This window comes from Manis javanica, chromosome 4 (assembly GCF_040802235.1).
Source record: "Manis javanica isolate MJ-LG chromosome 4, MJ_LKY, whole genome shotgun sequence".
Classification (NCBI taxonomy): Eukaryota; Metazoa; Chordata; class Mammalia; order Pholidota; family Manidae; genus Manis; species Manis javanica.
This window is the reverse complement of record NC_133159.1, coordinates 41,601,169-41,627,029: the sequence shown is the minus strand read 5'-3', so window position 1 is coordinate 41,627,029 and position 25,861 is coordinate 41,601,169. Positions and strand designations below refer to the sequence as shown.

At 37.4% G+C, this 25,861-nt stretch overlaps 1 protein-coding gene across 4 annotated transcripts in view; it reads right to left on the bottom strand.

Annotated features, from left to right (window-relative positions):
- Positions 1–25,861, bottom strand: part of ZFYVE9 (zinc finger FYVE-type containing 9) — a 230,793-nt gene that overhangs the window by 137,244 nt on the left and 67,688 nt on the right. For 3 of the 4 annotated variants that reach the window (XM_037021848.2, XM_037021850.2, XM_073233939.1), the window contains exon 2: positions 23,940–24,045. The gene's annotated coding sequence lies outside the window, so the exon portion shown is untranslated. Of the gene's footprint in view, positions 1–23,939; positions 24,048–25,861 lie in introns of those variants that run through there. The other variant, XM_037021849.2, reaches the window with a different exon arrangement.

Sequence of the window (25,861 nt, the reverse complement as noted above, 5' to 3'; positions counted from 1 at the left end):
TTAAAAGGATCATGAATTACAATCAAGGGAAATTTACTCCAGGGATGCAAATGTGGTTCAAGAGCCACAAATCAATCAATGTGACATACTACTTTAACAAAATGAAGGATAAAAATTGTATGATCATCTCAACAGATGTAGAAAAAGAATTTGACAAAATTCAACATCCATTCACATTAAAAACTTTCAAAAAAGTATGTACAGTAGGAATGTATCTCAACATAATAAAGGACATATATGGCAAGACCATAGGTAACATCATACTCAACAGTAAAAAGCTGAAAACTTTTCCTTTAAGATAAAGAACAAAACAAGGATGTCCACTCTTACCACTTTTATTCAACATAGTTCTGGAATTCCTGGCCAGAACAATTAGGCAAGAAAAATAAATTAAAGTTATCTGAATTGGAAAAGAAAAAGTGAAACTGCCTCTATTTGCAGATGACATGATATTATATAGAGCAAACTATAAAGAATCCACCAAAAAACTTAGAATAAATGAATTCAGTAAAGTTGCACGGCATAAAGTCAACATGCAAAAATCAGTTGCATTCCTATACACTAACAGTGAACTATCACAAAGAGAAGTTAAGAAATCAATCCCATTTACAGCTGCATCAAAAAGAATAAAATACCTATGAATAAATTTAACCAAGGAGGTAGAAGATCTGTACACTGAAAAATGTAAGACACTGATGAATAAACTGAAGACACAAATAAACAGAAAAGTTTTCCATGCTCATGAATAGGAAGAATTAACATTGTTAAAATGTCCGTACTACCTAAAGCAATCTACAGCTTCAATACAAGCACTATCAAACTTCCAATGGCATTTTTCACAGGAAAAAAAATACTGAAATGTGTATAGAACCACAAAAATCTCTGAATACCAAAGCAATCTTAAGAAACAATAAAGCTGGAGCTCACTTCCTGATTTCAAACAATATTACAAAGCTATAGTAATCAAAACAGTATGGGATTGTCATAAAAACTGACATATAGATCAATGGAACAGAATAGAGAGCTCAGAAATAAACCCACCCATATATGGTCAGTTAATTTACAACAAATGAGCCAAGAATATACAATGGGGAAAGGACAGTCTCTTCAAATGATGTTCAAAAGCTGGACAGCTACATACAGAAGAATGAAAACAGACACCTATCTCATACCACAGACAAAAATCAACTCAAAATAGATTAAAGACTTGAACATAAGACCTGAAACCATAAAAGTCCTACAAGAAACATCAGTGTTGGCAATGGTTTGTTGGATCTGACACCAAAAGCAGCAAAAGCAAAAATAAACAAGCAGGTTTACATCAAACTAAAAAACCTCTGCAAAGCAAACCATCAACAAATTGAAAAAGCAACCTGCTGAATGGAGGAAATATTTGTAAATCATGTATCTCATAAGGGCTTAATATCCAAAATATGTAAAGAACTCATATAATTCAAGAGCAAAAACACAAACATTCTGATTATAAAACAGACAGAAGTTCCAAACATTTTTCCAAAGATGTAAAGATGGCCAACAGACACATGAAAAGATGCTTAACATCAGTAATCATCGAAGAAATGCACATCAAAAGCACAATGAGACACTACTTCACATCTGTTAAGACAAGAGAGAACAATTTTTGGTGAGGACGTGGAGAAAGGGAACCCTTGTACACTGTTGCTGGGAATGTAAATTGGTGTACCACTAGGTTAAACAGTATGGAGGTTCCTCAAAAAATTAAAAATAGCTCTACTATGTGATCCTACAATTCTACTTTGTGGTATACATCCAAAGAAAATAAAACCACCACCTTGAAGAGATAGGTGCACTTCCATGTTCACTGCAGCATTGTTTACAACAGCCAAGAACAATGGAAACAATGTAAAAGTCCGTCAGCAGATGAACTAAGAAAGAAAATGTGATACACACACACACACACGTAATGGGATTTAAATTTAATAATATTAATAAATAAATTTAATTAATAAAATTAATTAGTTTTACTTAATATTCCTTTAAAAAGAAAGAAATACTGTAATTTTCAAAAACATTAATGGACTCTGAGAGCATTATGCTACCGGAATTAAGTCAAAGAAAGACAAGTACTATATGATCTCACTTACATGTGATATCTAAAAATCCTAACTCACAGAAACAGAGAATGGATAGATGGTTGCCAGAGACAGGGATGAAGGGTGGGGGTGAGGGAAATAGGTTTATGTGGCCAAAAAGTACAAACTTCTACTTGTAAGATAAATAAGTTATGCAGATATAATGTATAACTTTGTGAGTATAGTTAACAAATCTGTATTATATATTTGAAAGTTGCTAGAAGAAGATATATCTTTTTTTTTGGATCATTAATCTACAATTACATGAGGAACATTATGTTTACTAGGCTCCCCCTATCACCAAGTCCCCCCCCACATAACCCATTACAGTCACTGTCCATCAGCGTAGTAAGATGCTATAGAATCACTACTTGTCCACTCTGTTGTACAGCCTTGCCCATGCCCCACCCCTACATTATGTCTGCTAATGGTAATATCCCTTTTTTCCCCATTATCCCTCCCTTCCCACCCATCCTCCCTAGTCCCTTTCCCTTTGGTAACTGTTAGTCCATTCTTGGGTTCTGTGAGTCTGCTGCTGTTTTGTTCCTTCAGTTTTTTCTTTGTTCTTATACTCCACAAATGAGTGAAATCATTTGATACTTGTCTTTCTCCACCTCGCTTATTACACTGAGCATAATACCCTCTAGCTCCATCCATGTTGTTGCAAATGGTAGGATTTGGTTTCTTCTTATGGCTGAATAATATTCCACTGTGTATGTGTACCACATCTTCTTTATCCATTCATCTACTGATGGACACTTAGGTTGCTTGCATTTCTTGACTATTGTAAATAGTGCTGCCATAAACATTGGGGTGCATATGTCTTTTTCAAACTGGGCTGCTGCATTCTTAGGGTAAATTCCTAGGAGTGGAATTCTTGGGTCAAATGGTATTTCTATTTTGAGTTTTTTGAGGAACCTCCATACTGCTTTCCACAATGGTTGAACTAATTTACATTCCCACCAGCAGTGTAGGAGGGTTCCCCTTTCTCCACATCCTCGACAATATTTGTTGTTGTTTGTCTTTTGGATGGTGGCCATCCTTACTGGAGTGAGGTGATATCTCACTGTGGTTTTAATTTGCATTTCTCTGATGATTAGCAATGTGGTTTGTCTTTTGGATGGTGGCCATCCTTACTGGAGTGAGGTGATATCTCACTGTGGTTTTAATTTGCATTTCTCTGATGATTAGCAATGTGGAGCATTTTTCATGTGTCTGTTAGCCATTTCAATTTCTTCTTTGGAGAAGTGTCTGTTCAGATCCTGTGCCCATTTTTTAATTGGATTATTTGCTTTTTGTCTGCTGAGCTGTATGAGCTCTTTATATATTTTGGATGTCAACCCTTTATCGGATCTGTCATTTATGAATATATTCCCCCATACTGTAGGATGCCTTTTTGTTCTATTGGTGGTATCCTTTGCTGTACAGAAGCTTTTCAGCTTGATATACTCCCACTTTTTCATTTTTGCTTTTGTTTCCCTTGCCCAGGGAGATATGTTCATGAAGAAGTCACTCATGTTTATGTCCAAGAGATTTTTGCCTATGTTTTTTTTCCAAGAGTTTCATGGTTTCATGACTTACATTCAGGTCTTTGATCCATTTCAAGTTTACTTTTGTGTATGGGGATAGACTATAATCCAGTTTCATTCTCTTCCATTTAGCTGTCAAGTTTGCCAACACCAGCTGTTGAACAGGTTGTCATTTCCCCATTGTATGTCCATGGCTCCTTTATCATATATTAATTGACCATATATGTTTGGGATAATATCTGGACTCTCTATTCTGTTCCACTGGTCTGCAGGTCTGTTCTTGTGCCAGTACCAAATCATCTTGATTACTGTGGCTTTGTAGTAGAGCTTGAAGTTGGGAAGTGAAATGCCCCCTGCTTTATTCTTCCTTCTCAGGATTGCTTTGGCTATTCAGGGTCTTTTGTGGTTCCATGTGAATTTTAGAACAATTTGCTGTACTTTATTGAAGAATGCTGTTGGTATTTTGATAGGGATTGCATTGAATCTGTAGATTGCTTTAGGCAGGATGGCCATTTTGACAATATTAAATCTTCCTGTCCATGAGCACAGGATGTGCTTCCATTTATTGGTATCTTCTTTAATTTCTCTCATGAGTGTCTTGTAGTTTTCAGAGTATAGGTCTTTCACTTCCTTGGTTAGGTTTATTCTTAGGTATTTTATTCTTTTTGATGAGAATGTGAATGGAATTGTTTTCCTGATTTCTCTTTCTGCTAGTTCATCATTAGTGTATAGGAAAGCAACAGATTTCTGTGTATTAATTTTGTATCCTGCAACTTTGCTGAATTTAGATATTAGATCTAGTAGTTTTGGAGTGGAGTCTTTAGGGTTTTTTATGTACAATATCATGTCATCTACAAATAGTGACAGTTTGACTTCTTCTTTACCAATCTGGATGCCTTGCATTTCTTTGTTTTGCCTGATTGCCTTGGCTAGGACCTCCAGTACTATGTTGAAAAAAAGTGGGGAGAGTGGGCATCCCTGTCTTTTTCCTGATCTTAGAGGAAAAGCTTTCAGCTTCTCGCTGTTAAGTATGATGTTGGCTGTGCATTTGTCATATATGGCCTTTATTATGTTTATAGATACTTGCCCTCTATACCCATTTTGTTGAGAGTTTTTATCATGAATGGATGTTGAATTTTGTCGAATGCTTTTCCAGCATCTATGGGGATGATCATGAGGTTTTTGTTTGTCTTTTTGTTGATGTGGTGGATGATGATGATGGATTTTTGAATGTTGTACCATCCTTGCATCCCTTGAATGAATCCCACTTAATCATAGTATATGATCCTCTTGATGCATTTTTGAATTCAGTTTGCTAATATTTTGTTGAGTATTTTTGCATCTGTGTTCATGAGGAACATTCGTGTGTAATTTTCTTTTTTGGTGGGGTCTTTGCTGGGTTTTGGTATTAGAGTGATGCCAGCTTCACAGAATGAGTCTGGAAGTATTCCCTCCTCTTCTATTTTTTGGAAAACTTCAAGGAGAATGGCTATTATGTCTTCTCTATATATCTGATAAAATTCAGCGGTGAATCCATCTGGCCTGGGAATTTTGTTCTTGGGTAGTTTTTTGATTACTGACTCAATTTCGTTCCTGGTAATTGGTCTGTTTAGATTTTCTGTTTCTTTCTTGGTCAGTCTTGGAAGGCTGTATTTTTTCTAGGACGTTGTCCATTTCTTCTAGGTTTTTCAGAAGAAGATAGATCTTAAAAGTTCTCATTATGAGAAAAAAATTTGTAACTATGTGAGGTGATGGATATTGACTTATTTTGGTAATCATTTCACAATGTGTGCAAGTATCAAATCATTATATTGTACACCTGTAGGGAAAATGGAAGTTACTATGACCAGGATCCTCACCTGACCCAAATCTACTTGAAAATGTAATCACCCTACTGCATAGGCTAATGTTTACACACCACTGACAGTAACCCAACATTGCCTGTGTTACTATATAAAGAGCTCTCCCCAGTGCTTGCAGCAGAGCAGAGGCTGGAGGCCAAGGCAGAGCCTAGAGAGGAGAGCAGAGACTGGGGAGCAAGAGAGCAGGAGAGTGCAGAGGCAGAGACAGAGACAGGCTTGCTACTTGTAGACGGCTGGGTGCAGATAGGATTCTAGTGCTTGACATACTGCAGTTAGAATAAAGCTTGGCATAAGCCCCTTTTTACCCACAACATTGTTATTAAGTCTCACTAAATCCAGATTGAACTTGCCTGGAGCTGAAAAACCCTCAGGCAAGATACCACCTTAAACTGATACAGTGTTACATGTCAATTATATCTCAGTAAAACTGGAAAAATACACAGATTCATGGATAAAAAAATATATAATTTATAAATCCTAAGTATACAAGGGTAAAAGCTATTACAAATATATTCACACCATGGTAAACCCTGTCATTCCACTGGATGTATTGTACAATCTTTAAGCTAGTAAGTCTAGAAATCTGTAAGCTGAAAATCACCAAAATGTAACTAACTGTAGAAGGCAGATGTGGAGATCATTTCAATAAAATAGGCTTCAAAAGATAAATTTCAGATGCAGAGGGAGTAATCATTTTCTGTGGGATAAAGCTACATTTCAATTAGGAAAGAGCTTGCAGCATTTGTTTTCAAATGGGAAAGGACAAAGTTCAAGCAAGTATGGAGGTGAGGGAAATTAGTTTCAAAATGCTATGATGGCTCTGACTTGATTATTCTTTTCAAATTTCTTCAAGTACCATTTCTAGGTCTTTCTTTGTGTTAATAGATTTAAAAGCATCCTGTGTACATTATATACTAAGTGTGTCAACTATTTAACAGAATTCCACGAGCACATAGTAGTTGTTAAACAAATATTATCCCATTTTTCCTTGCCATTATTGTGATCCCCATGCTTATGTATATCCTAAATTTCTCAAAATTTTCTTTTCAAACTGAAAATTCCACTTGCATTTTTATTGCTATCTATGGAGGCAGATGGGAGGGGAGATAAAACTACAATTCTGAGTAAACGAAGTCTGAGTCAGGAAAAAGTCTGAGTAAGGAAAACACGAAGAAGACAAAAAATAAAAAATGTAATAGCCACTATTACAAACTTTAAGTCAAATATAAAAAGTGGTGTATTTTCTTTGATTTATAAAGATAATGTCTATTCATCTCTAAAGAAGTGTCAGTATTATTTCTCTCATTTTACCAATAAAAAAACAAGCTCAGGGGACTTAACTACTTATTCAAGAATTTCCCTATGATTATTCATTTAACCAACTTTTATTTATTGATTAGATCCTGTTAGGGAATTTAAATTTAGGTAAACAAATAGGCTATATAATCCATGAATGGTTTTTCTTAAATCTATCTTTTGAGCCTAATGATTTACAGTTCAAAATCATTTCCATATACATGTGATTTTATTTTGACAGACTGCACATTTAAACTGTCAAATGCTCAGAGCATGAATGAAATTTCTTACAACACACAATCTAGCACATTTAATATACACCTATAATACTCAGCATTTCACTGTCATTATATGTAAAATATTAGTGAACAAATAATCAGATCAATATATTTATTGTGCATTTACATCATTTCAAGTCTCAGACATCATCCCTAATATCAAGCTTATCACTTGCTTAATGGTAAACAATGATAAACAGGAAAATGTAAATAATAACAAATGATTTTAATAACAACACAAGAGAAACAAGGTACTACATGATTAACTTGTCACATAAAAATTAACAGGTAAGTGCTACAGAGTAAGTACTGTAAGAGTTCAAGAAATGACCACATAGAGCATAATCTTGATAGTCAAGGAAGGCTTTATTTACAGATTTGACCTAAGTCTAGAAGGATGGATAAAATTTTAACATATTCCAGATCAGAACACACAGAAGGGAAATTTCAAGTAGGGAGAGATAGACAAGCAGTGATCTAGGAACAGGAAATTATTGAGGGATCAATAAAATTGGAGCAAAGATTTATTTACATGGGTAACAGTAGGAAATAGTTGGAGAGGTAGACAGGCATATTATGACAGCCCTGGAATGCCACTTTGAGGAAGGTATTGTATACTTTAAGAAACGGGAACCATTATAGTATAACGGATAAGAACATGAACTCTAGGACTAGACTGTCCCAAGTTCTAATCCTAGTTCCTACTTCATTTACTAACTATATGATATTGGGGAAGTTACTTTAATTATGAGTTAATTTTCATCTGTAAAACTGGGTAATAACAGTACCTACCTCAAGAGTCAATGAATTAATATAGATAACACATTTAAAACATTGCCAAGCACATGTTAATAAGTGCTTCATAAGAAATTATTTAAAATTTTAAGCCTTGGAGTTGATCCTTTTATTATAAGACAAATAATCTGGCAACAGTGATTACATAGGCTAGTCTTCAGTCCCATCCTCTTGGTCACTAACATGAATGCCTATGACATACAGACACTATGCTGGGTTCTGAAACACTACTGGAATACACATTTGTTCAATGTACCATGTAATTTCCCTCCTTGAGACCTTTTAACTGTCTCCCCTCCTTGCCCAAATAACTCTACATCTTTCAGCTCTTAGCTCAAATATTACTTTCCAAGGGAGTCTTTCCTGAACCTCCAAGAAACAGTGACATACTATTATAGTCCCTCATAGCACCCCATTTTCCCCTTTATAATATTTATCACAATAACATATTTATAAATATACATCAGTATGATTATTTGATTAATGTCAATCTCTCCCACCAGACTAGATACCACAAAGATACCCGCTAGAGACTGTGTTCCCCATGTGAATAGCACAGAACCTGATATGATGCCTATTCAATAAATACCTATGGGATGAATAAATGAATGGTGTACCACAATCCCCTTATCCATGGTTTCACTTTCCATGATTACAGTTACCCATGGTCAACAACTGTCTGGAAGTAGATGACTCTCATTCTAACATACTGTCAGAATATCAGTAGTAGTCTAAGGCTACGTCACAGTGCCTACATCATTCACCTCACTTCATCTCATCACATAGGCATTTTATCATCTTAGATTATCAAAAGCAAGGTGCATACAACACAGTAAGATTTTTTTTTAATGAAGTACAGTTGATACACGATAATGGTTTTAAGAATACAACACAGTGGTTCAACAGTTACTCATATTATTAAAACCTCACCCCAACTAGTGCAGCTATTATCTGTCAACATAGGAAGATGTTGTAGAATCACTGGCTATATTCTCCATGCTGCCCTACCATCCCCATGACCAACTTATGACTGAGAATTTTTGCAGGCACAGTAATATTTTTTTTATTAAGGTACCATTGATATACACTCTTATGAAGGTTTCACAAGAAAAACAATGTGGTTACTACATTCACCATATTATCAAGTCCCCCCCCATACCCCATTGCAGTCACTGTCCATCAGTGTAATAAGATGCCACAGAGTCACTACTTGTGTTCTCTGCAGCATAGTAAGATTTTGAGGGAGACAGAGAGAGGGATCACATTAACATAACTTTTATTATGGTATATTGTTATTATTCTATTTTTTATTAGTTATTGCTGTTAATCTCTTACTGTGCCTAATATATAAATTAAACTTTATCATAGGTATGTATGCATAGGAAACAACATAGTACATATAGGATTTGGTATTATCTGTGGTTTTAGGCTTTTGCTGTGGGTCTTGGGTCATATCCCCTAATGGAAAAGGAGCAGACTACTGTATAAATAGCTGGTCAAGAATTATATTGAACTCCAATTATAATTACTGATTTGGGTAAGCATCAAAAATCGATGCTAAAACCTTTAAGTAAAGTTATTGGGGAAGAAAATATTCACAGTTCCTTTAAGTATCATTCCACAGATAATTATTAATTACAAAGGAGAAATATGTATATTTACAGTCAGATGATACAGATTTGACTACCTTACCCAAGTATCAAACTTAGCATCACCAACAGTTTAACAAGCTGCTTTTACTTCTTAATGTGATACAATGAGTTTAAAACATCATAATTGAGCACAGTATTCTTACCAAAAATATTTAACCTGAATTGATCCATGAAGAGATAATTAGACAAATCTAGAATATGAAGCATTCTATAAGACAACTAACCCAAACTCTTTAAAATTTAGTGTTACTAAAAACAAGATCATTCTAAATTAAGAGGCTAAAGAGATTAAATAACCAAATGCCATGAATGAATACTGACTGGACCTTAGATTAGGAAAACATACATATATAGCAAAAAATGACATTTAGGGGAAAATCAGGGGAATTTGGACTCTACATTAGGTTATACAGTGAATTAATAATCATGTTCTCGGATGTCATAATGGTATTTTGATTTTGTGGGAGAATGCCCTTACTCTTAGGAGATGCCTATTGAACTATTTAGGAAAAAACTGATAACTAAATTTCAAATGATTCAGAAAAAAAAAATGTATGTGAGTGGAAGTGTGGAGGGGAGGGAAAAGAATAAGAGGGAAAGAAGTGCTCAAAAAGACATAAAATGGTAAAAATTGATGAATCTAGGAGAAGGACATATGAATCTTCATTGTACTATTCTTTCAACTTTTCTACAGGCTTGAAATTTTTCATAAGAAAAGAGTACTGAGCTGATGCTGGGAAGCACTCCTTCCCACCCTAAATATAGAAATTCTAGACAAAGTAGATTGTTTTTAAAGGTTTATACAGTCAAATTCAAAAGCAAGAAAAGGAAATATGCAGATGCTATAAACCAAGAAGAAACCAAGCCACAGCAATGAGAACTGAAGGTTATTAAGTTGGCCAGCAACCTTCAGACCTAAGATCTGAAAGCCAGCAGGGATGATGGAAATTACTGGCTGCAAACCTGGGCTCTGAATAAAACTAGGAGCTGGGGAAACAACTTCCCCAGTTGGACCCATGATTCAGCAATAAAGCAGGATGGAATAGAGTGCCAATAAACTAAACCTTCAGAAATTTGAATTCCTAGCCTGCTCCTCACTCAGGATTGGGAATGATATTAAATCTTACCATTCATGAACATAAAATGATTTATCTCTATGCTTACTCAGCTCTTCCTGTGACTTATAATGTTTTTTATTATAAGAAGTCATTAAATATGGGATAGTGGGACAGAAGAGTGCATGTGACTATAAAGGGGTAGCATAAGGGAAATCTCTAAGGGGACAGCATTGTGCTATGTCTTAATTTGCAATGGTGGTCACACAAATTTACACATGATAAATGGGAGAGAACTGTATATATTCATGAATATGAATATGATTATAGAAGCATTATTCAAAGCAGCCAAAAAAACTGGAAATAGCCCAAATATCTAACTGATGAATGGATACATAAAATGTGGTATGATACATCAACAAATGGAATGTTATATGATAATAAAAATGAATGAAGTACTGTTATATGTTAAAACATGGATGAATCTTGGAAAGATTATGGTAACTGAAAGAAGCAGTCACAAAAAGCTACAGAATTATGATTCCATTTACATGAAATCATCTAGAATAGACAAATCCACAGAAACAGAAAATAAATTAGTAGTACAAGAGGGTGATGGGAATTGGAGGGAAATGGGTAGTGACTGCAAATGGATACAAGGCCTCTTTTTGGGATGATAAAAACATTCTGTAATTAGTGGTAATCACTGCATAACTTGGTGAATACATAAAAAACACTGGACTATGTACTTTTAAGAGGTGAATTTTATAGCATGTGAACTATATTCCAATTTTTAAAAAAAAGAGCCTTGAACATCTTGTGTTCTGGAAAGCAGAGAAGTACTCCAAGAGTGATGAAGACATGTCAAAACTAGCTTGCAGTACAAAACAAAAATCATGTGCAACTGGACAGTAAGAACTATCTGTAAGAGAAGTGCAGCCAAAACACCATAGTAGGATCTGTCAAAATCAACAGCAAGATAAACCCCAAATGTCAACAGTGATGGCTATTAGGGACACATGCTGAGCAACTGAAACCTTTGAGAGAAAAATGTGGTGGAAGAAAAAGGGTAGTTTGGGAGCACTATGTTAAAAAACAAGAAGACAGCCAAAGGCCAAACATGCACATCATTGCTGGTAGAGTCAGTTCAGGTGCAGAGAAAGAGAAGGATGCCTCTACACACCCTGATTTCTTCCCTGATGGCCGTGCAGGATACCTGTCAGCCCTGTAGAGATCTATGCTGGGAAACAGGTACTGTGTCTTACTACAGATAATGAACAAATGGAGAGAGAAGGCAGCTTAAGAGCTACTGGATCTACAAATGGCTTATAACATCAAGCAGAGATGGCCACCTGCATGCTGTCCAATGTAAGACAGCAGGAGTCATATCCCTGGGAATAAGCATTTATTGAGCACCATTATTGTTTGGATGCTCTGCCAGATGTTTTATAAACACTAGCTTATCCATTCCTCATAAATTCTTGGGTAGGTAAAAAAGAAAAAAAAAAACACCTTGCAGGAGCTCCCACAGACCAAATCAGAGATAATTTGAGCATCAGAACAAATGATGATAGTATAGGATTATAACCCACTGAATAAAAAAGAAAACCATGAATCTTTACAACACGAATGAATCCCAAGCGCAATGACAAAAGAGATAGTTACACAGTTTCAAAGTTTCTCTCCACAAAAATACTAATTACCAAAGAAAAAAAGTGACTTCAGAGCCACAGCCTGGCAGATGACACCCTTATGCAATAATCAAAGTGAACATTATCAGTAATGGGACAAATGGAAATCTGTGCTCCCTGACAGGTTGCTATGAAAAGGACACAATAACACTGGGGGAGCCTTGGGGTAGGAATGTAGAAACAGGAGGTATATGGGAACTCCCTGTACTTTCTGCTCTATTTTGTTATGAACCTAAAATTACTCTAAAAAATAAAAATTATTAATAAAAACAAAAAAAATAGTGCCACTTCTATGATATTCCCACCAAAAATGCATAACCTGAAGCTACTCTTAAGGAAACATCAGACAAACCAAAATTGAGGAACACTCTTTAAAATAACTGGCCTGTACTTTTTAGTGTCAAGGTCAAGAAAGTCAAAGACTACAGAACTATTCCAGACAAAAGGAGATTAAAAAGAAACATGACGAGCGGACCTGCTGTTGCAGTGGGAGTAGCGGGCAGATACTTGAGTAACACAAACATTTAATAAATTAAACAGCGAAGTCGGAGCCAGGATGGCGGCATGAGTAGAGCAGTGGAAATCTCCTCCCAAAAACACATAGAGCTATGAAAATATAACAAAGAAAAATCTTCCTAAAATACAGACCACAGGACACAGGACAACATCCAGACCACATACACATCTGCAAGAACCCAGCGCCTTGCGAAGGGGGTAAGATACAAGCCCCGGCCCGGCGGGACCAGAGCGCCCCTCCCCCCGGCTCCCGGCAGGTGGAAAGAAACCGGACCGGTTTTTTTTTTTGGCGAGCGCTTTTTGGAAGCCTTAAAGGGACGGGCCCCCGTTGCTAGGGAGGCAGGGTGGCGGGACCGGTGAGCAGGTGCCTGGGACCGGCGCCTGAGGACAAAGAATATCCCGCGTTTCTCCCTGTGGGACCGGCGGGCGGGTGCCTGAGACCGGTGCCTGAGGACAGAGGAAATCGCGCGTTTTCCCCCTTTTTTTTTTCTCTTTTTGGCGAGCGCTTTTTGGAAGCCTTAAAGGGACAGGGACCCCAGTGCTAGGGAGGCAGGGTGGCGGGACTGGTGAGCGGGGGCCTGGGACCGGCGCCTGAGGACAAAGAATATCCCACGTTTTTCCCTGCGGGACGGGTGGGCGGGTGCCTGAGACCGGCACTTGAGGACAGAGGAAATCGCGCATTTTCCCCCCCTTTTTTTTTCTCTTTTCTGCGAGTGCTTTTTGGAAGCCTAAAAGGGACAGGGACCCCGGTGCTAGGGAGGCTGGGTGGCGGGACTGGTGAGCGGGTGCCTGGGACCAGTGCCTGAGGACAAAGAATATCGAGCGTTCCTTCCATGCGGGACCGGTGGGTGGGTGCTTTTTGGAAGCCTTGAAAGGACAGGAACCCTGGTGCTAGGGAGACAGGGCAGCAGGACCACTGAGTGGGTGCCTGGGACCGGCACCTGAGGACAAAAAAAAGAAAAAAAAAAATCGCTTCTTTTTTCCTTTTTTTTTTTTTTTCTTTCTTTCTGTTCCCTCTCTCATTGTTGCTGTTGTTGTTTTGGTTTGGAGAGTGCTTTTTGGAAGTCTTAAAGGGGCAGGACAGGTCACTTAGACCAGAGGCAGGGAATCTGGGGATCTCTGGGCACTCTAACCCCCTGGGCAGCAGGGAGCACAGAGACCCCTTACGGAGATAAATAGCCTCCTGAACACTCCCACTCCAACGGGGCTCCACCATTTTCGAGGAACAGCCCCAGCCAGGCCAAGCCCACAGCAACAGCGGAGATAAACCCCAAAGCAACTGGGCAGGAAGCAGAAGCCCTGTCTGCGCACAGCTGCCCAGCACAAGCCACTAGAGGTCGCTATTCTCCCAGGAAAAGGCCACAAACCAACAAGAAGGGAAGCTCTTCCAGCGGTCACTTGTACCAGCTCTGCAAACTATCTCTATCACCATGAAAAGGCAAAACTACAGGCAGACAAAGATCACAGAGACAACACCTGAGAAGGAGACAGACCTAACTAGTCCTCCTGAAAAAGAATTCAAAATAAAAATCATGAACATGCTGACAGAGATGCAGAGAAAAATGCAAGAGCAATGAGATGAGATGCAGAGGAAAATGCAAGAGCAGTGGGATGAAGTCCAGAAGGAGATCACAGATGTCAGGAAAGAGATCACAGAAGTGAAAAAATCCCTGGAAGGATTTATAAGCAGAATGGATAAGATGCAATAGGCCATTGAAGGAATAGAAGCCAGAGAACAGGAACGTATAGAAGCTGACATAGAGAGAGATAAAAGGTTCTCCAGGAATGAAACAACACTAAGAGAAATATGTGACCAATACAAAAGGAATAACATTCGTATTATAGGGATACCAGAAGAGGAAGAAAGAGGAAAAGGGATAGAGAGTGTCTTTGAAGAAATAATTGCTGAAAACTTCCCCAAACTGGGGGAAGAAATAATCGAACAGACCATGGAATTACACAGAACCCCCAATAGAAAGGATCCAAGGAGGACAACACCAAGACACATAGTAATTAAAATGGCAAGGATCAAGGACAAGGAAAGAGTTTTAAAGGCAGCTAGAGAGAAAAAGGTCACCTATAAAGGAAAACCAATCAGGCTAACATCAGACTTCTCAACAGAAACCCTACAGGCCAGAAGAGAATGGCATGATATACTTAATGCAATGAAACACAAGGGCCTTGAACCAAGGATACTGTATCCAGCACGACTATCATTTAAATATGATGGCGGGATTAAACAATTCCCAGACAAGCAAAAGCTGAGGGAATTTGCTTCCCACAAACCACCTCTACAGGGCATCCTACAGGGACTGCTCTAGATGGGAGCACCCCTAAAAAGAGCACAGAACAAAACACACAACATATGAAGAATGGAGGAGGAGGAATAAGAAGGGAGAGAAGAAAAGAATCTCCAGACAGTGTATACAACAGCTCAATAAGCGAGCTAAGTTAGGCAGTAAGATACTAAAGAAGCTAACCTTGAACCTTTGGTAACCACGAATCTAAAGCCTGCAATGGCAATAAGTACATATCTCTCAATAGTCACCCTAAATGTAAATGGACTTAATGCACCAATCAAAAGACACAGAGTAATAGAATGGATAAAAAAGCAAGACCCATCTATATGCTGCTTACAAGAAACTCACCTTAAACCCAAAGATAAGCATAGACTAAAAGTCAAGGGATGGAAAAACATATTTCAGGTAAACAACAGTGAGAAGAAAGCAGGGGTTGCAGTACTAATATCAGACAAAATAGACTTCAAAACAAAGAAAGTAACAAGAGATAAAGAAGGCCACTACATAATGATAAAGGGCTCAGTCCAACAAGAGGATATAACCATTCTAAATATATATGCACCCAATACAGGAGCACCAGCATATGTGAAGCAAATACTAACAGAACTAAAGAGGGAAATAGACTGCAATGCATTCATTGTAGGAGACTTCAACACACCACTCACCCCAAAGGATAGATCCACCTGGCAGAAAATAAGTAAAGACACACAGGCACTGAACAACACACTAGAACAGATGGACCTAATAGACATCTATAGAACTCTACATCCAAAAGCAACAGGATATACATTCTTCTCAAGTGCACATGGAACATTCTCCAGAATAGACCACATACTAGCTCACAAAAAGAGCCTCAGTAAATTCCAAAATATTGAAATTCTACCAACCAATTTTTCAGACCACAAAGGTATGAAAGTAGAAATAAATTCTACAAAGAAAACAAAAAGGCTCACAAACACACGGAGGCTTCACAACATGCTACTAAATAATCAATGGATCAATGAACAAATCAAAATAGAGATCAAGGAATATATAGAAACAAATGACAACAACAACACTGAGCCCCAACTTCTGTGGGATGCAGCGAAAGCAGTCTTAAGAGGAAAGTATATAGCAATCCAGGCACACTTGAAGAAGGAAGAACAATCCCAAATGAATAGTCTAACATCACAATTATTAAAACTGGAAAAAGAAGAACAAAGGAGGCCTAAAGTCAGCAGAAGGAGGGACATAATAAAGATCAGAGAAGAAATAAACAAAATTGAGAAGAATAAAACAATAGCAAAAATCAACGAAACCAAGAGCTGGTTCTTTGAGAAAATAAACAAAATAGATAAGCCTCTAGCCCAACCTATTAAGAGAAAAAGAGAGTCAACACAAATCAACATAATCAGAAATGAGAATGGAAAAATCACGACAGACTCCACAGAAATACAAAGAATTATTAAAGACTACTATGAAAACCTATATGCCAACAAGCTGGAAAACCTAGAAGAAATGGACAACTTCCTAGAAAAATACAACCTCCCAAGACTGACCAAGGAAGAAACACAAAAGTTAAACAAACCAATTACAAGCAAAGAAATTGAAACAGTAATCAAAAAACTACCCAAGAACAAAACCCCGGGGCCGGACGGATTTACCTCGGAATTTTATCAGACACACAGAGAAGACATAATACCCATTCTCCTTAAAGTGTTCCACAAAATAGAAGAAGAGGGAATACTCCCAAACTCATTCTATGAGGCCAACATCACCCTAATACCAAAACCAGGCAAAGAACCCACCAAAAAAGAAAATTACAGACCAATATCCCTGATGAATGTAGATGCAAAAATACTCAATAAAATATAAGCAAACAGAATTCAACAGTATATCAAAAGGATCATACACCATGACAAGTGGGATTCATCCCAGGGATGCAAGGATGGTACAACATTCGAAAATCCATCAACATCATCCACCACATCAACAAAAAGAAAGACAAAAACCACATGATCATCTCCATAGATGCTGAAAAAGCATTTGACAAAATTCAACATCCATTCATGATAAAAACTCTCAGCAAAATGGGAATAGAGGGCAAGTACCTCAACATAATAAAGGCCATATATGATAAACCCACAGCCAGCATTATACTGAACAGCGAGAAGCTGAAAGCATTTCCTCTGAGATCGGGAACCAGACAGGGATGCCCACTCTCCCCACTGTTATTTAACATAGTACTAGAGGTCCTAGCCATGGCAATCAGACAAAACAAAGAAATACAAGGAATCCAGATTGGTAAAGAAGAAGTTAAACTGTCACTATTTGCAGATGATATGATACTGTACATAAAAAACCCTAAAGACTCCACTCCAAAACTACTAGAACTGATATCAGAATACAGCAAAGTTGCAGGATACAAAATTAACACACAGAAATCTGTAGCTTTCCTATACACTAACAACGAATCAATAGAAAGAGAAATCAGGAAAACAATTCCATTCACCATTGCATCAAAAAGAATAAAATACCTAGGAATAAACCTAACCAAAGAAGTGAAAGACTTATACTCTGAAAACTACAAGTCACTCTTAAGAGAAATTAAAGGGGACACTAATAAATGGAAACTCATCCCATGCTCATGGCTAGGAAGAATTAATATCGTCAAAATGGCCATCCTGCCCAAAGCAATATACAGATTTGATGCAATCCCTCTCAAATTACCAGCAACATTCTTCAATGAATTGGAACAAATAATTCAAAAAGTCATATGGAAACACCAAAGACCCCGAATAGCCAAAGCAATCCTGAAAAAGAGGAATAAAGTAGGGGGGATCTCACTCCCCGACTTCAAGCTCTACTACAAAGCCATAGTAATCAAGACAATTTGGTACTGGCACAAGAACAGGGCCACAGACCAGTGGAACAGATTAGAGACCCCAGAAATTAACCCAAACATATATGGTCAATTAATATTTGATAAAGGAGCCATGGACATACAATGGCAAAATGACAGTCTCTTCAACAGATGGTGCTGCAAAACTGGACAGCTACATGTAGGAGAATGGAACTGGACCATTGTCTAACCCCATATACAAAGGTAAACTCAAAATGGATCAAAGACCTGAATGTAAGTCATGAAACCATTAAACTCTTGGAAAAAAACATAGGCAAAAACCTCTTAGACATAAACATGAGTGATCTCTTCTTGAACATATCTCCCCGGGCAAGGAAAACAACAGCAAAAATGAGCAAGTGGGACTACATTAAGCTGAAAAGCTTCTGTACAGCAAAAGACACCATCAATAGAACAAAAAGGAACCCTACAGTACGGGAGAATATATTTGAAAATGACAGATCCGATAAAGGCTTGACGTCCAGAATATATAAAGAGCTCACACGCCTCAACAAACAAAAAACAAATAACCCAATTAAAAAATGGGCAGAGGAACTGAACAGACAGTTCTCTAAAAAAGAAATACAGATGGCCAACAGACACATGAAAAGATGCTCCACATCGCTAATTATCAGAGAAATGCAAATTAAAACTACAATGAGGTATCACCTCACACCAGTAAGGATAGCTGCCATCCAAAAGACAAACAACAACAAATGTTGGCGAGGCTGTGGAGAAAGGGGAACCCTCCTACACTGCTGGTGGGAATGTAAATTAGTTCAACCATGTGGAAAGCAGTATGGAGGTGCATCAAAATGCTCAAAACAGACCTACCATTTGACCCAGGAATTCCATTCCTAGGAATTTACCCTAAGAACGCAGCAATCAAGTTTGAGAAAGACAGATGCACTCCTATGTTTATCGCAGCACTATTTACAATAGCCAAGAATTGGAAGCAACCTAAATGTCCATCGGTAGATCAATGGAGAAAGAAGATGTGGTATATATACACAATGGAATACTACTCAGCCATAAGAAGTGGAAAAATCCAACCATTTGCAGCAACATGGATGGAGCTGGAGAGTATTATGCTCAGTGAAATAAGCCAAGTGGAGAAAGAGAAATACCAAATGATTTCACTCATCTGAGGAGTATAGGAACAAAGGAAAAACTGAAGGAACAAAACAGCAGCAGAATTACAGAACCCAAAAATGGACTAACAGGTACCAAAGGGAAAGGAACTGGGGAGGATGGGTGGGCAGGGAGGGATAAGGGGGGGGGGGAGAAGAAGGGGTGTATTAAGATTAGCATGCATGGGGGGAGGGAGAAAGGGGAGGGTGGGCTGCACAACACAGAGAGGACAAGTAGTGACTCTACAACATTTTGCTAAGCTGATGGACAGTAACCGTAATGTGGTTGTTAGGGGGGACCTGATATAGGGGAGAGCATAGTAAACATAGTATTCTTCATGTAAGTGTAGATTAAAAATTAAAAAAAAAAAAGAAAAAAAGAAAGAAAGAAAGAAAAGGGGGATTACTCCTTAACAGGATAAAACTATTGGTAAACCAAAGATCAACGCATGCTTTAAATATCCTTAATGTTGATCACTTAAAGGGTGTCAGATGATCAGCTATGGAGGTACTCTTTTCTGATAATATTCCTTTCTCTTAATTAAAAAAAAAAAAAAAAGCAGTTACTGTGTGCTGACCTCCAATGAGTTCTGCACAGTGGTATAGAGGGCATGTCAAAGTGTGGGCAAAGGGTCTGTTTGTTTCTACGCAGAAGATCAAGGCCTAGTTTGGATACCCAGAAAATGAACTAAGATACAATATGAGGAGGAGTTTCCGGCATCAGCACTCTCTGGAGGACTTGTGCCGGGGCATGATCATCAAAAAGCCTCCACAGGGATCCGGACGATGCTGCAGTTGGGGCTGCATCCAGCCCACCGTCTCCTGGACTTGCCATAGGAATGAGGAGGGAGATGTCTAGGCTGGCATGTGCATACAGTGAGACAACGAATTTGACCGGATCTGTACTGTTGGAACTCAACCAGGAGTTGGGAGGGGTGCAAGTTGTAGCACTCCAAAATCTCATGACTATAGACTATCTATGGTTAAAAGAACATATGGGATGTGAACAGATCCCAGAAATGGGCTGCTTTAATTTGTCTGATGGTTCAAGTACAGTTGGACAATATCCATCATATCATAGATAAATTTTCACAAATGCCTAGGGTGCCTAAATGGTTTTCTTGGCTTCACTGGAGATGGATGGTAATTATAGATTTGCTTTGTTTATGTCACCGTATTCCTATTATGTTAATATGTGTGTGCAAATTAGTTAGTAGTTTAAAACCGATACATACTTAAGGTACTATACAAGAAGATATGTCAAAGAAATAATCAATCCTCCCATGTTTCCTTCATATGCTACCTCTATAGCTTTTCTTCTTCCTTTCTAATTACAACCCTTAAATAGAATTCATGCCTCATATCGAATTTACCGAGTATCATAATTCCTCCAGGTGGTAAAGATACCTCGAGACAAGTGCTGGGCATAGAAGCCACAAGGCATAAATCTGCAAAGAAGTAAAAAGCTAACCTTTGCAAACAATATGGCTTCTCTCTCACTTACCAACTTTACATTTCCCTGTATGGCCCCGGAAGATGACTGGTTAGCCAGAGACGGGTAAGATTCCTCAAGGGAGGAACAACCTAAGACAGGCACAGTCGCAGGGGGGCCATCAAGTGAGAATTTGGGGATCAACAGAGGTGAGGCTCAGAACCTCACCCCCCCTGCTTTGAGAGAAATCTTCTGCATCCGTGGATGTCTTGCTGCCCTTGTCTAGCCTGGATTAATACTTAGTCCATAGGCACACACCTGATCATCTGATCATCTACATTTGCCTTCTTACAGCACTAAACTATGTTTTCTACCTTTATCTTGCATCTACCTACCACTTCAGCATTTTATTAAAAATAAAAATAATAATAATAATAGGAGAAATCTGGGATCAACATATAAATCAAGTACAAAAAGCAAACGAATATTCATATTTGACCTGATTGTTTATAGGTCATATTGCATGATCAAAACCGAAAGTTTCTGTGATGAATGCCCTTGTACTGTTCACCATGTAAGAATTTATTCACTATGTAAGAATTCATTCACCATGTAAGAACTTGTTCGTTATGCTTCAGAAGATTGGAGACTGACGAGAATTAGGCTTGAGATGGATTAATGATTGTACATTGAGCGTTGACCCCCCATACTGAATTTTATTGTTGTTAACAACCATTTGATCAATAAATATGAGAGATGCCCTCTCAAAAAAAAAAAAAAAAAAAAAGAAACATGACAACTAAATGCAACATGTGATTCTAAACCAGATCCTCTAGATATAAAGGATGTTATTTGCACATCTGGAAAAACCTGAATAGGTCTGAGAATTAGATAGTGGTAATGCAGCAATGTTAATTCCCTTGTGGTTATGTAGGAGAATGTCCCTGCTTGTAGGAAACACACAGTTTCAAAGGTGATGGGGGCATACCACACAGCTGGCAACTTACTCTCAAGTGGTTCTAAGAAAAAAAAGTTACTGGTACTATACTTGGAAATTTTCTATCAGCTTGAGATAGTTTAAAAAAATTTTTTTAAATACACCAAAAGTGTCTATCATATTTTTAATTTCCAGAGCACTTCCTTTGTCTAATCCTTTTTATGACATCTTGATTTTATTTCATGGACATAATTTCTTCTCCTGCCTCTCTGATTTAATTACCTGGAGTCTAATTTGGTTTGGTTGTCTTTCAAACCTCTTCTGTTTCCAATATTGTATCTTCCAAGTTCCTCTTTCATACTTTAGTGTTTTGGTCTCTTTTATATTGAAGGCTTCCCCCAAATGCCTATGTATTGAACAAATGAGTACTAAAAGCCAATTAGGAACTCTGAATGTGTGGCTTCTCAACTAGGAGGTTTCCAGTGCATGGTAATTTGATGGGAACACAGACATGTCACCGGGAGAACTCCAAATGTCTGTATAAGTAGGTTATTTATTTATTTATTTATTTATTTTGGACTCCAGAGAAGACTCATATAATCTCCTGTAAGGGGATAAAGATGTAAAAGCAGGCACTCACCTTCCAAATAGAAGAAGGAGTGAGAGAGAAAGGCCTCACTTTTCAGTATATAGGATTTCCCTTAATCCCCTTGCTATCACTATGGTGCCTCATCCTTGATCTCTGTTATATCTAGTGCCCCCAAGTCTTGAGCCTCTTCAGTTTCACTTTGCAGAGAAAAAAACTGAGGTTTCCTGAGAATCTGAGAAAGAGGCAGTCTTCTCAATGCATAAGTTGGGCCTGTTAGATGATTTAAATCTTATGTCAGGATTCTTTACTTACCTTCTTATAAAAGCACCCATCTCTTATTCAAAATAAAAGCCACTAAATATTTCACATATATATCTCAAAGAGGAATATAATTATTTAATTCAGTACAGTTTCTTCCTAAGGACCTCCTCTTTTGTCTTTGGGCTTCTAGACCTCTTTTTCATTCTGTTGACCATAGTCCTTTGGACACTCTCTTGAATCTCAGTCTTAGGGATCCTACTTTTATAGCACTGATCTGATTTCTCCTTTTATGTCTCTTTCACAGGTATTTCCTCTTTATGTCATACAGTAACTACAATGAATATATGTACAATCATGCATCAAACGTTACTGAGCATCTACTATGTACCAGGCGCTGCCCTAGTCATTAGGTTTACAATGACAAGTAAGAGAATGTCCTTACATAAAGGTGCCCAACGTTTCATGGGGTAGATGATGAGTTAACTTAAAATATGAAACACTGTAGTATGTACTAATTGATACATGTACTGGGTGCTATGGAGTCAAAGAAGAGGTGAATCCAAATCAGCCTGAGGTAGTGGTGTATTATTTGGGGTAGGGTAGGCTACTGTAATAAATATTCCAATAATTTATTATTGCTGATTATTTATTATTATTGATAGTTTTTGCAGTGCGATGAAAACTTCCTAAAGAGGTGATGCCTAAAGAATAAGATTTTGCCAAGTGAAGGCAGAGAAGGGTACTCCCTTCTTACACTATCAGGTGAGAAGTCTAGGGGACAACAAATACCTTGCCTACTCTACTGCAGGCCTAGACGTTTTGGTGAGGGAGGCACTGCTGCTAAGTGCCTTGCTCCATTCTCAACTGAAGAGAAAAGAAACTCAGTCCCCTGCCCCAAACTGTCAGACACATGCCTCTATCATCTAAGCTTACATGGAAAATCAGAAAACTCAAGAGTACGTAGCACCCCATTCGTGAATGGCATAATCAGTTTCTAAAGCCAATCTTGCCCACACGCCCTCCACCCCCACCACCATGTCTACACCTTAAATAATCATAAGACTTGAAAGCAATCACACATAATTCCTAGTCAGGAAAAAGTAAATGAATTCTGCTGTATAAAAATGAATAAAATATTTCCAATTTTCTGCTGGAAAGTACTGCTCTTCACAACTAGTATAGAAATATAAAATAACAATTAGATCTATATTTCTAACTGCCCACCCCAAATTAGCTTTAATTGTTTAGCTCTTACATGGTGACTAAGAAATATAAATGACATTAATTGGGTAGATACACCACTAATTTCTTCTTAACAATATTGCTCAAATCCATTTTCTTTCTCATGCAAAAATTACCCTCCTCTGCTCAAGGTAGAAGTTGATTGTAGAAGAGAGAAGCCAAGCACTGGTAGAGAAATTTGCACTTTGACATAATTCAATAATAACTAAAAACATCTTTTTGCTATGAATTTAAGTAAAATCTTTCTTAAAAACTCCTGACTTAACAAGAGGCAATGTAATGAATGAAGCAAGCAACATATATACATGAGTGTTATTTTCTATGGATCTAATTGTTTTCTTAAATTCAATCTGCAAGAGAAATAGAGCATTGGTGTTCTTACCTTTTGTCCCTTACACACGTGATAACAAACAGTTTTCTCTGTGCTTACTCATGATGCTTGCTGCACCACCAGCCAGTCCTGCTGATTCAGTATGCTCTGTTTGATCCTAAAGAAAAAACACATTGCTCATTACATTTGCTAAAGCAATAAGCCCTGATTTTCCTCATTTAAACCTATCATAGCCAGACAAATAAAAGCTATGGGGCTTAAACAATAAATTACAATTACATTTTCAAAAACATGGCCAGCATGGAATGCAGCAGCAGACACATTTTATTGTCTAGGAAGGCCAAAAGCTAAACACTTCAATAAATAGTTAAGCATTTTTGCACACTTATTTTCACTATGTAATATGAAGTGAAACATCAAAGGCAGGTACTTTCTACCCAATGACTTTAATTCATAAAAATACCACTTATTTTATATTTTAGTACACCCTCCAAGAATCCAAAGATAACAAAACTGCTGTATTTTACAAGATTGTCTTCTGTTAGTGTGATTTTTTTTTCTTCACATACAGAATTCTTAAATTGAGATTCTAAAGTTTCCTGCTGAGATTTTTATTGCCAAACAACTGTTTCTCCTCCAAATGGAGTCTCTTATGATTCCAGTCCTCCTCCAGAAGTAATGGACCTATTAACCCAATATTAACCTTTACATCAAGTGTATGCAGAAGACAAAGTTTCCTCAAATGTTATTTCCTTCTTTTGAATTTATGACAATATCCATGAAGTTACAGTAGTCCAATTTAAATGCCTCTATAGCTGCTTAGAGATAACCTGAAATTCTTTACGAGCCTAATTTAGTCTCGAACGAGATTAGAAACTAATCAGAACAAAACCAAGAAACTCATATTATCTGCAAAAAATATCTAACAAATAATCACAGCATTTCCAAAGCAAGAAAAAGTATCTTAGATATGATCTAATGAATATCACATAATTTTAAAGATAAACTGAGGCAATGAAAGAAATTTTCCTGATATTACTGTAAATATAATTTCATTATCTGAGGTGACAATGAAATGCTTACAAAAAAATAAGAAAGTATGTAAAAGGCCTAAAATTCAAGTTTCCAATAAAATATATGGAATGAAAATCAATGGTGAATGATTTTCCTGTCCTGAGAACTTGAAAAAGTATGTACATACCATATACTCTAAATGAGAAGAGCTACTGATACTAAGAAGGGAATTTATATCTGTCAACTAAAGGACTGAATCGTATCAGAAGAATGAAAGGGTTATATGGGATAGAAGTACCAAGGTCAAAATGAGAATGAGGTAAAGGGAAGGTCCTCACCTTTAATACTTCACTAAATGAAGATTTTTTTTTAACACACAAAATTATAGATTCAAAGTCAAATTCTGCACATGTGTGTTGTGTGTATGTCTATTTTAATGTGTAAGGCAATCCAACAGTATTATGTAACTATTTCAAACATTGTAAGTTTTTCTTCTGGAATTGTATCTCTAGCCTAAGCTGGCAAAGCCTCAAGCCTGGTTAAATCTAACGTTTTACTTATAGCATTTTACTGGAAGTCTACCATACACTCCCTGAAGCAGCTTAAATGTGGCTAGACGAAAATCATACAAGATGGAGATTGCTCTCAACTTTACATGTATGACTTTACTCTACATTTTTCTTAGCCAATCTACTTTCAACCCTGCAACTCATCCCCACCTTCTGATATGCCTGAATCTCTCCATTCAAAGCTTTCACAGATCAGTTCTCTCAGAAAATAAATCTCTTGTCTCCTGCAATACAAGAAGAAAGTCACCTGGTTACATAAGATAGGGTACAATACCTACAAAACTAACGCTCCTTGTATAGACTTCAACCAATCTGTTCAGCACCACACCTCACCAAAGCATTTAGAGATTGCTAGAGCCTCCACATCACAAGTATCTCTAAGGAGATACT